Here is a 12,896-nt window from a genome sequence, read left to right on the forward strand (position 1 = left end):
CATATGGAGTGCAGGTACTCTACTCAACCATATGTGGAGAGTCAAACGGCCTTTGGCCCTTACGGAGTTTATGATCTAAAATGACCACTTACGGACGGGCATGGTGGCTCATGCCTATAACCCCAGAACTTTGGAAGGCTGAGGCAGGAGGATTGCTTGAGCCCAGGAGTTTGTCACCAGCCCAGACAACATAGTGAGATTTCATTGCTACTAAAACTTTATAAATTACCCAGACATGGTGGCACATGCCTGTAGTCAGGGGGCTGAGGCAGGAGGACTGCGTGAGCCCAGTAGTTCAAGGTTGCAGTGAGCTATGGTCAAACCACTACATTCCAGGATGGATGACAGAGTGAGGCCCTAAAAAATATAAAAATAAAAATAATAAAATGACTGCCTACAACTCCAGTACACATTAAATGAATATACAAAATTATAATTGCACAAAATACACAGAACTTATTTTAGGATGGTAAAGCTTACAAATTGGTTGCCAAAACAGAGATGGCTGATGCTTTAGTTCCACTTTTCTGTTTAATCTCAGAACTCAGGTTATTCCTCTCCTCATTTTAGTTAAGGAAACTGAAGTCTGAAGGATTAAATGCCTCACAAAATCCATAGAGGCCAGGAGACAATAACTTGGGCTTCTTGGTGAGTGACAAGCCACACTCTGCGACCACACTTAGGTGGCATCTCCCTTTCTGCACTGAATAGCAACCACCCAATGCTGGACCACCGAGAAAGTATCTTAGGAACATTTTAAATGAGAATTTCATGTTAAATGTGAGGTGATGATAAAGAGTAGTATTTTTATTGTTCAACTTAATAAACCGGAATAAACATTCTGTGCCAAGAAAAAAGTTCAAAAAGATGGTTAGAATGAAGTTTATTGCCTCCTGGGGCTCACAGATGCTTGAGGAAGATAGATATGTGAAAAGCAATTCCTGCCAATGCAATCAGTGCTGTAAATGAGGTACTTGTAGGAGAGGACGCAGAGGAATCTTCTGTTTCTGCCTGGGGATATCAGGGAAGACCTGAGTAGGAGCTCACCAGATAGACAAAGCATGGAAGAGCATCTGTGCATTGGGAACAGTGTGTACAAAGCACACTGGGAACAGCATGTACAAAGGAGATAAGAAGGAGTGTGGCTTCTTTTAGAATTATAAGTAATCCATACCATATGCAGAATATTTGTGTCAGGGTAGAAGATGTGACAGATCTTGAAGGGCCTTCCATACTGTGCCAAGAAGTTTGGATGATTTCTGCAGACAGCTGAGAATCACAAAAAGGGGGTCTCTTCAAGGGGTTAAGCACGAGCAGTTTGGCATTTTTAAATGAATGCTCTGGCTGCCACGTGCGGGATGAATTAGAGGAAGGCAAGACAGAGGCAAGGGAATTTTAGAAAGTGAGTGAAACAGGACAAGCTAGAAATGATAAGGTGGTGCAGTGGGCAGAGAGTGAGCCAGGATAACACGGGCAGCTTGGTGTCTTACTGCTTCAGAGTGCTGGTGAGAGGAAGGAGTTCAAGGTGACTCTTCAGTTTCTGACTTGGGGAATCCGTTGTATGTTGGTTCTTAACCTAAATACAGAGCAGTTTGGGGAGAAAAAACTGTGTTGGGATTCAAGATGGGAGGGTCATTTCAGTGATGGAAGGAGCACAGTCAAGAGCTGGAAATATATGCTTGAGAATTTTCACCTTGTGGATAGTATTAGAATCCACGAGTGTAGAGAAGCTTGTCTGGAAAAGCGTAGAATAGGAAGAGAAAGATAACAAGGACAACACCAGAAAGGCCAATATTTAAGAGAAACAAGAAAAGAAGCTGGCAAAGGGAAATAAGAAAGTGGTATGAAAACAGGAAGAAACCCAAGAGAGAGTCTGGTCATGGAAGCACACGGAAGCAAGTGTCAGGTGTCCCTGAGAAGTCAAGGAGGACATGGAAAAGGACACAATGAATGTGGAGATAAGAAAATGCATTTATTTGTTCAAGTCAATGAATATGCATGAAGCACCCATTAGGTGCATCTCCTATTCAAGGCACTGGGGATAAAGCAGTGAACAAAGTAAGAAATAAAAATTCCAGCTAGGCACGGTGGCTCACGCCTGTAATCCAAATCCCAGCACTTTGGGAGGCCGAGGTGGGCAGATCACGAGTTCAAGAGATCGAGACCATGCTGGCTAACACGGTGAAACCACGTCTTTACTAAAAATACAAAAAATTAGCCGGGCATGGTGGTGGGCACCTGTAGTCCCAGCTACTCAGGAGGCTGAGGCAGGAGAATGGCGTGAACCCGGGAGGCGGAGCTTGCAGTGAGCCTAGATCATGCCACTGCACTCCAGCCTGGGCGACAGAGCGAGACTCTGTCTCAAAAAAAAAAAAAAAAAAGAAAAGAAAATCCCTGCCCTCTAGGATTACATTCTAGCAGGGAACACAGACAATAAGCAAATAAATAGGTGAAGATTTAATGTATTGAATAAGTGCTCTGAAGAAAACTAAATCAGGTAAGGAGGATGATATAGAATTGGGGTTGGGAGAGGTATGAATCCAATGTAATAGAGTGATGAAAGGCTTCAGTGAGCAAGTCCAAATTAAACTGATTTTTCTGGAATGTGTTTCAAGCCAGGGAAACCAAAAGCTAGACTGCAATTAATTGAAGAGTGAATGGAAAAGAGGAAGAAAATTGCTAATAAAAGGGGAGCAATGGAGTAAATAACATCTCCAAGAAGCTTGATGCTAAAGGGAAAGCATGAGTTCCTAAGCACAGGTAGAAGAGGTAAAGAAAAAGTAGTAAAAAACGACTTAGAAACAGATCTTCGCACGAAGCACTACCGGTCTGTAGCGTTGGAGGATAGAAAGTCCGGCTGTCAAGGTTGCACAAGTCTCCTCAGGGGGGGGGGGGGAGCCCCCATCTTCACCCTGGTCTGTGAGAATGTTCTCCTAAGTTGTTGAACAAGTGTTACAACTCACCCACTACACTAACTCCATCTTTGCTATAAATGGAAAGAAAGAATAAAAAATCTATTTCATAGAGCAAGTACAGGCCATATCATGTGGTTTTTGACTGGCTTGGGCTACAGACCATAAACAACCCGTATTGTAGAATTTATCAAAAGAGCTAATGTTCACAACAGAAAAGGGAAGTGATCTAGGAACAAAACCAAAGTATTGGCCCCCATATGCATTGGAAGCCTCAGAGGTGTGTGGGCCACTCATCGGGGCCCTTTACTTACCTCCGTCTCATTTACTGTTATCACTCCTGCAAGGGATATTTTCTTGTTCTTGCTCAACCTCCGACAAACTGAAGTCCACAGTGGGAATCAACCTGCACAGCCTGCGCGCTGGGCGCACAGTGGACTCGACAACGCTTCACAAGCACTCGCACGTTTTCTGCTACAGCCTGCCCCGCCGTCTGCACATCCAAAAGCACAAGGAATATGCTCCCTGCTCCTCAGCAGCTCCACGACACTATTCGGGCGGCGGGGCGACAAATCATATACGCAACTAACCCATCACAATCGCATGAATGAACTGGTTTTATAGCTATACGGTGGCTACACACAGCTGTCTCCTCTCTCAGGCCGCGTACTTCTCATGCTAGCCGAGAAGGGCGACAGGTCGCCCACCTGGGGGTCCTGTCGATACACTTCCCTCCTTCATTTCGCCCTTCCTTTTTCGCTTGTCACCACTCCTTCATTTCGCCAAATAATTCTATCTAGTTCATGAGTTACCTTCTATGACTCTACACTTCGACGGACCTCTCAAATAGAACCTTCAATAACAAACACCATCGGCACTTAACGCATTGAGCTTCGCACTCTGCTAACCGAGGGGGCGCATAGACATATCCCCAAATACTAATAACTTATCTCAAACCTCGGCAGTCAAATAAAAACCCCTCGGGCGTAGACGTTGGGGAATGGGGAGTCCTCCTGGACTCCCTCTCCAGAAGATTTTCTTTTTATTCCTCTAGGCTACCATTACATATTTACATATTTAAAGCACACCTCCTGCCAGGGCACGCAATGGTCATGCCTGTAATTCAGACACTATTTGGGAGGACCAAACGCAGTGGTCATGAGGTTAGCAAGATTCGACGATCAGGCCGGCCAACATAATGAATCCATCTCTACTAAAAATACAAACAATTAGCTGGGCATCGGTGGCACCATGCCTGTAATCCCAGCTACTCGAGACGGCTGAGTCAGGAGAAATCCCTTGACCCCAGAGGCAAGAGGTTGAAGTGAGCCGATATCACGCCGTTGCACTCCAGCCCAGAGACAGTGCGAGCTCCATGTCAAAAAAAAAAAAAACAAAAAAGAAAGAAGAAAGAAAAGAAAAAACAAGCAAACCACTAAAATTAAAACAGACTGAAATGAATTACCCAAACTCTGTATTGAATTGGTAATATAGCCACACAGTGACAAGAATTTTGAATGAACACTGTATAAGATATACATCTTACCACTGTATATTCTAAGGACAAAAAGAATTTCAAAGACATATTGAACTTCATACTGTACCTTATTTTTAGTAGTAAATATAGCACTTTGATTTTGTGACTATTTTGTGTATTTTTAGGACAAAGCAAATATCTTGATATTATTAGAAACCAAGGTGATCAGTATGAGAAAAAGTGTTCAAATATCAAATTATAGAAGCTAAATATATAATGTTAAAATCTGACTTGATCTGTGCACGAAAAGCCACAATCAACAGAGTTAAAAGGCAATGCAGAGAATGAGAAAAAATATTTGTAAATCAAACATCTGACAAGGGGTTAATATACAAACATACAATGAACTCCTACAGCTCAATTAAAAACAACTCAATTTTTTTTAATGAGCAAAAGATCTAAAAAGACATTGCCCCAAAGAAGATATACACATGCCCACAAGCACCTCACTAATGATTAGGGAAATACAAACCAAAAACACAATGAGGCTGGGCGCGGTGGCTCACGCCTATAATCCTAGCATTTTGGGAGGCTGAGGAGGGTGGATCATGACGTCAGGAGATCGAGACCATCCTGGCTAACATGGTGAAACCCCGTCTCTATTAAAAATACAAAAAAGTAGCCGGGCGTGGTGGCACGTGCCTGTAGTCCCAACTACTCGGGAGGTTGAATCAGGAGAATCTCCTGAACCCAGGAGTTGGAGGTTGCAGTGAGCCAAGATCACGCCACTGCACTCCAGCCTGGGTGACAGAGTACACCGTCTTGTACACTATTGGTGGGAATGTACCATGGTGTCGTGCTATGAAAAACAGCATGGTGGTGCCTCAAAAAAACTAAGAATAGAAATAACCATATGATCCAGTAATTCTACTTCTGGGCATATAACCAAAAGAATTGAAAGCAGGATCTCAAAGAAATATTTGTACAGCCATGTTCATAGCAGCATTATTCACAATAGCCAAGAGATGGAAGCATTACCAATGTTCAATGATGAATGAATGGATAAGAAAAATGTGGCATATTTGCAACATACAATATGCATGTTGTAAATATACAATGGAATATTATTCATCCTTAGAAAGGACATTCTGACACATGGTGCAACATGAATGAACCTTGAGGACATCATGCTAAGTGAAATAAACCAGTCACAAAAAGACAAATACTGTGTGATTTCTCTCATGTGAGGCTCCCTAAAGTGTTCAAATTCCTAGAAACAGAAAGCCACTATATACCCAAAGCTTTGTGTATCAATAGGCTGGAAGAGGTAAGGAATATCAAGCCACTATAGAGGTAATAATGTTAGAGAAACTGGTTTATTGCCATTTTCTGTATGCAGACAGGACCAATCTATACAGTGTATATATAGGAGTACGTTCGGGTTTACTCTTAAATTGAAAGAGTTCTCTCACAAAATCAAGAGAGCTTGATAACATTTAAAAAGCTAATTTCATCCCTTTTGCTTTATATTCAATAAATAAATTTTAATATTACATTCAGTCTCCCAGTAAATTTCCAAACAGAAATGCATGACAATAATATGCTAAGAACATTTCATGCCAGAAAGTTGTCATTATATATACATTCAGCTTATACCATTCCTAAAGGTTGATTAATTCCCAGTACAGAATAAAAGATTGTGAGGCCAAACCAAACAGCAATCTCCGTGGCCCTTCAAACTTTTATTACTAAAATATTTATTGCTAACTACGACACAATTTTCTCAAAGCTATGTGTGGATGTGTTCCCAAATTAATTCCAAAATTGGTCTACTACACTGTCATCCGTAAAGATCAGTAATGTTTATCTTCCTTGAGCCCTGCAGAAGGCTTTTCTCCTAGATTGGCATAATATTTCAGTAGGACTTGTGGATTGGGTTCATAGGTAACAAGACATATCCAATAACTTAACAACTTTCTTGGGCATCTGGAATACTTTTAATCAGGTCATCAGTGGTGACCAGTAATCTTCTTTTGGATACCCCTTAAAAGAGCAAAAACTAATGTGTGTATACCATTTTTAGCTTACAAACTATGAACAATATTGAGGCTACTATAGTCAGAGATCAACGTAAAGATAGCCATAAGTATAAAGCAAAAAATGAAATATTAGGATGAGACATTTCATTAGTAAAAATGAACACTTATTGATCTTTGATTTTATCTTCATATATATTGTGGGATTCATTGTTAAACTTTCTACCAAATGTTTATGATCAGAATAGCCTGCAGAGTTTTTTCCCTCTTATTTGTCCTTTGCCCAGGGTTTTGATATTTAAATTAAAATGAATCTGTAATGGTTTATGTCAGAGTTACATATAGTTAAATAGTAGGGCTGAAAAAATTCATAGTATCAAAAGGAAAAACTTCAACTGAGCAGAAATAAACTCTGATTCTATTCTATTAGAGAATCAGTTTTCCTGATTGTAACTTTTACTGGTGTTCAGAACCACAAGTGTTCAGAATCACAAGAAGTTAAAAGATGCTCATGAAGAGTAGAGGAAGGTTTGAAATCATACCTTGAATTCAGTTTTGTTATGGATCTTACATACTAGTGGGTGACCAAAACAAGATTAAAGAGCAGTCAGGAAACAAAGATATTGTCTATTATTCAACAGAATGTTGTTCTGGAGCTGATTATTATACTCCATAGGGTTTTGGTCTAAATGGCAAAATTCTGCAATAAATTCAAAAATATGATGATGATGTTGGCTTAGATGAATGAGATTTTGTTTCTTTCTTTCTTTTTTTTTTTTTTTTTTTTTGAGATGGAGTTTTGCTCTTGTTGCCCAGGCTGGAGTGCAATGGCACGATCTCAGCTCACTGCAACCTCTGCCTCCCAGGTCAGACTGCAGCTCAGACTGCAGGCACGCACCACCACACCCGGCCAATTTTTTTTTTTTTTTTTTTTTTTGAGACAGAGTCTTGCTCTGTCGCCCAGGCTGGAGTGCAGTGGTGCGATCTTGGCTCACTACAAGTTCAGCCTCCCCACACCCGGCTAATTGTACTTTTAGTAGAGACAGGATTTCACCATGTTGGCCATGCTGTTCTTGAACTCCTGACCTCAGGTGATGCACCTGTCTTGGCCTCCCAATGTTCTGGGATTATAGGCATCCATCACTGTGCCCAGCCTATATAGCCATCTAATTTAATATTGACCAAATGAAATTTCCTTTTGTACCCAAAGCTGATGAACAGGAATGGAGCAATTTTGTTTTTCAAATGTTCTATAATGAGCATATATTAATTTATTTTTAAGGAAAAATTATTGTTATTATTATTATTATTATTTTTGAGACGGAGTCTTGCTCTGTCGCCCAGGCTGGGTGCAGTGGCTGGATCTCAGCTCACTGCAAGCTCCGCCTCCCAGGTTTACGCCATTCTCCTGCCTCAGCCTCCCCAGTAACTGGGACTACAGGCACCCGTCACCTCACCCGGCTAGTTTTTTGTATTTTTTAGTAGAGACGGGGTTTCACCATGTTAGCCAGGATGGTCTCGATCTCCTGACCTCGTGATCCGCCCGTCTCAGCCTCCCAAAGTGCTGGGATTACAGGCTTCAGCCACCGTGCCCGGCCAGGAAAATTATTTTAAAGGGGTTCTATGGTATAAAACTCAGAAAAAGCAAAATTTTAATTACAAGTAATTATATAATTATGAGCTAAATAGTAAACTTTTAAGTTCAAACATTTGAACTTTTATCAATCAATTTATAATAATAAAAAGACGTGATGTGTTTTGGCAACAGTTGAGGGAGAAACTGGCAACAGCAGTAGCAGCAGGATCGGGGGGCACCACACCCATCCACACTGGCAGCAGAGGTGGCATCCTGAGAAGAGGCAGGCAGTGAGAGACTGCTGCAGCTGGAATGACCAGAGAATCATCAGCACGGCAGGACAACTGTGGGCATGAACCATCTAGATCCCCAAGGAAGGGAAACAATGGTGTGGGGGAGGTTGGAGATCCAACAACACTAGGAGCAAATCCTCCCCCTAATAGCCACAATGTGACTCACCGAATATATTTCCAGGCATTAAAATAGATGATCTCTGACCCTCACCAGGATTGTTATGTTTGGTTTTTGTTTTGTCAACGTAAAAAAAAAAAAAAGAGAAAAAAAGGTTAAGAGTAGAGGAAGCCCTACAACAAAAAGCAATTGTTCCTTGCTTTTTATCTCCACAGCCTCAGTCCCACTTCCAAAGGGCAACCACTTTGACCTTTGTGGTTTTAATTCTCCTGATGATCTTCAACTGTATGAATAGGATTAAGCTGCTATTTTGTGACATTATTGACTCTTGCAAGGACTGATTAAAAAGTCAGCTTAATTCACCTCCCTAAAACACAAGGTGCATATGATAGTTACATTACAATTTTTAGTCCTATTGTTCACTTTAGTAACTTCAATATCCTTAAACTTTTGTTTTGAGTTCTGTTAAATATAGATGGTGCCTCTTGGCTCTCCATTTCGTGATAGGAGGAGATGTGAACTCCTATTTCTCTTGAACTCCCCACCTCTGCTTCTACCTCCAGACTTCTTATTTTTCAGAAATGAGGCCTCCCTCTGTTGCCCAGGCTGGGTTACCTCTGGTGCAGTCATAGCTCACTGCAGCCTTAAACCCCTCTACCTCCAAACTTTTCGAAGCTGTACTCTCCTAAATATCCATGACTGATAACATTTATATTCCCTTCAGTAACTATAATTCGTTTTCTTTTTCTTTCTTTTCTTTTCTTTTTTTTTTTGAGACAGAGTCTCACTCTTGCCACGCTGGAGTGCAGTGGCATGATCTCAGCTCATTACAACCTCCGCCTCCCGGATTCAAGTGATTCTTCTGCCTCAAGCCTCCCAGGTAGCTGGGTCTACAGGCATGTGCCACCACACCCAGCTAATTTCTGTATTTTTAATAGAGACAGGGTTTCACATGTTGGCCAGGATGGTCGCAATCTCTTGACCTTGTGATCCTCCCTCATCGGCCTCCCAATGTGCTGGGATTACAGGCATGAGCCACTGCGCCTGGCCTAAGTCTTCTATAAGTTGGTTCTAATAGACAATAACCAATAAGCAGCATTATGAAAATGTTGGTCCACAGCAGAGCCAAGTAGTATGCTGTGATTGATTTGCCTCTGTGTAATCACAATGTCTCAACCCTGTGCTGCTCAGTTTCTCAAAATCATGGTTACTTTGTTGTTGCTGTTGGTTTGCCTAGTACTTTGTTGTTGAAAGAAATCTGTGCCATCTTACCGATTCTATTTTCTTGGAATATTTTTCTTTTCAAAGCCCATCGATGACTCAGTTAAACTTAATTCATATTTGTATTACGATTTTCTTGTAGAGTCTTTCAGAAAATAAAATTTCTAGGTGCTTTTCTTATTTTCATTTTCTTTGCCCGAAGTATATCTTCAAGTTCTTCCAACTGTATGTTCCATGAAATACCTTTGTTTCCTGGATCCCCCATTCTTGCTCAGATATGAACTGGTGGCTTAGTGACCTGCAAAACTGACATTCTAGGTCACATCTGCTGCTGCCTGAATCCCATGGCTTCCTCGTGGTACTTTGCTGTTTTACTGATGGAGTATACGCTCTAATAACTCCTCAAGAAAAGTTGTCTGGCAGGTAAGCTTTCTGAGTCTTTGCATGTGTAACAATGTCTTTATTTGCCCTGGCACATAATTTGACTGGGTGGAAGTTTCTCAAGATGAAAATCATTTTCTCCCTCAACTTCCAAGCTATTACTCCACCATTTTTAGTGCAGCTGATGATCAATCTAATGCCAGCATGCCTTTTGTTTCTCATAGAAGTTTGTGTTCCTCTATTTCTGGAAAGTTTTTGAATAGCTGGTCACTTATTTAACAAATTTTATTGAGTTCCTACTCTATGGCAGCCACTAGGGACAGGACCTAGGGACACAATATTAAATTATTATTATTATATATATTTTTGAAACAGAGTCTCTGTCGCCCAGGCTGGAATGCAGTGGCACGATCTCGGCTCACTGCAAGTTCTGCCTCCCGGGTTCACGCCATTCTTCTGCCTCAGCCTCCCAAGTAGCTGGGACTACAGGCGCCCGCCACCATGCCCAGCTGATTTTTCGTATTTTTTTAGTAGAGACGGAGTTTCATTGTGTTAGCCAGGATGGTCTTGATCTCCTGACCTCGTGATCTGCCCGCCTTGGCCTCCCAAAGTGCCGGCTAAGATTAGATTATTTATAATGAAGTTTCCCACATGTCCACCAAAGACAATGCTTGAGGCATCTTCCTTTTTCTCAGAGGCAGAGATCAAATTAGCTTAACTTTGATATATAAAGATTTTATTCTTAGAGCTCCAGAAAACTGGGCTAGGTAGATAGAGAAAATGTTAGATGCTGGTGTTAGCTCACTGCGGTATTAATTTAGATGTGTGATTATAATGGAGAAGAACATAATTTAACAGAAAAGCTTTCTGTTCATAGTGTTTTCCTTGACTTTCCACCTTTCCCATATGTTATGGTCTGACACTGTAGGGTACATCACTGTGAAATCAAAAACAAGCAAGCATGTACCCTTTGTCCTCAAAGCTTGGCACGCAGGCCTGTGAACTTGGAAAGAAAACGAAACTTTCTAGTATAATAAACAAAGAAAATGAAGATTAAAAAGTCTGGTTTCCTCTTCCTGGCATCAGCAAATACCAGCTGTCAGACAGCTCTGAGTAATCTACCCCTCCTATTCCTAAAAGGTAATTAATATTAAAACATTGCCAAAAGGAGCTATATTTTTATTTTCAATTAAAACAACACAAATGAAGTGGCAATGCAACAAATATGAGACAAAAATCTTAAATTGCAGTATTTGCATTTGTGATGTTTTCCCATTTAATTTCACTCTCTCCAATGGTCCCTGAAACATCACTGGCAGGCTGACATCCTGAGAAACTCTAAAAGGAAGAAAAAACAATCTAAAAAGCAGGATGGGTGTGGCAGTTAGAGGGGTCACCATGAAAAAGAAGGAAAGTGCAGCTACTCAAGGGATACAGATAAGTCATTAGGGTCAAGAGTTGAAAGGAGTACATGAGATTGCAGACTGCCCATGTGGTAACTAAAACTAATGACAGACTTCTAATAAAGGAACAAAACCTTCAGATTCTTTTGTTAGGCTCTTACTGCCAAACAAAGCAAGTTGCCAGACCAGTCCTAACATTTCATCAAACAGTAGAAAGCTTCTTTCCATTGGGAAAAACTAAGAGAGGTGTCTCTTCATACCCTCTTACAAACAAAAAGGGCCAGCTTTCTCCTGATGTTTCTGCTATTAGAGAAGACTTGTAGACTGGGCGTTGTGGCTAATGCCTGTAACCCCAGCACTTTGGGAGGCCAAGGCAGGCAAATCACTTGAGGTTACGACCTCAAGACCAGCCTGGCCAACATGGCGAAACACTGTCTCTACCAAAAATACAAAAATCAGTCGGATGTGGTGGCAGGTGCCTGTAATTTCAGCTACTCAGGGGGCTGAGGCACGAGAATTGCTTGAACCCAGAAGGCGGAGGTTGCATCAAGCCAAGATTGCGCCACTGTACTCCAGCCTGAGTGACAGAGTGAGACCCTGTCTCAAAAAAAAAAAAAAAAAAAAAAAAAAAAAAAAAACAAACAACAACAACAAAAAAAACTTGTGAAGTTTGTGGCGGTAAAGTGGAAAGAGCATGATATTTAGAATAATGTATCCATGCATGTCCTAGCCAATCCTGTTATTCTCCCTGAACCTCAAATGTCTTGTTTAAGGCCAGATGCAGTGGTTCATGCTTGTAATCCCAGCACTTTGGGAGGCTGAGGCAGGGGGATCCCTAGGTAAGGAGTTCGAGACCAGCCTGGCCAACACAGTGAAACCCTATCTCTACTAAAAATGCAAAAATTACCTGGGCCTGGTGGCAGGCACATGTAATCCCAGCTACTTGGGAGGCTGAGGCAGGAGAATGAATCACTTGAACCCAGGAAGTGGAGGTTGCCGGGAGCTATCATGCCACCGCACTCCAGCCTGGGCAACAGAGCTAGACCATGTCTCAAAAAAAAAAAAAAAAAAAAAAAAAAGTATTGTTTGTAAAGTGTAGAAGATTGAAAACACAAGCAAAAGGGATTCTAAATGTCTAAAAAGGCTTATTTCCTTCTTTAACTCATTATTCTAATTTAAAAAGCTTGACTGGGCGTGATGGCTTACACCTGTAATCCCAGCACTTTGGGAGGCCGAGGTGGGCAGATCACGAGGTCTGGAGTTCCAGACCAGCCTGGCCAATATGGTGAAACCCCATATCTACTAAAAATACAAAAATTAGCCAGGCCTGTTGGTACACACCTGTAGTCCCAGCTACTCGGGAGGCTGAGGCAGAAGAATCACTTGAACCCAGGAGGCAGAGGTTGCAGTGGGCTGAGATCGTGCCACTGTATTCCAGCCTGGGCAACAGAGCAAGACTCCATCTCAAAAAAAAAAAAA

Source organism: Rhinopithecus bieti, unplaced genomic scaffold, assembly GCF_001698545.2.
Source record: "Rhinopithecus bieti isolate Rb0 unplaced genomic scaffold, ASM169854v2 scaffold_82390, whole genome shotgun sequence".
NCBI classification, from domain to species: domain Eukaryota; kingdom Metazoa; phylum Chordata; class Mammalia; order Primates; family Cercopithecidae; genus Rhinopithecus; species Rhinopithecus bieti.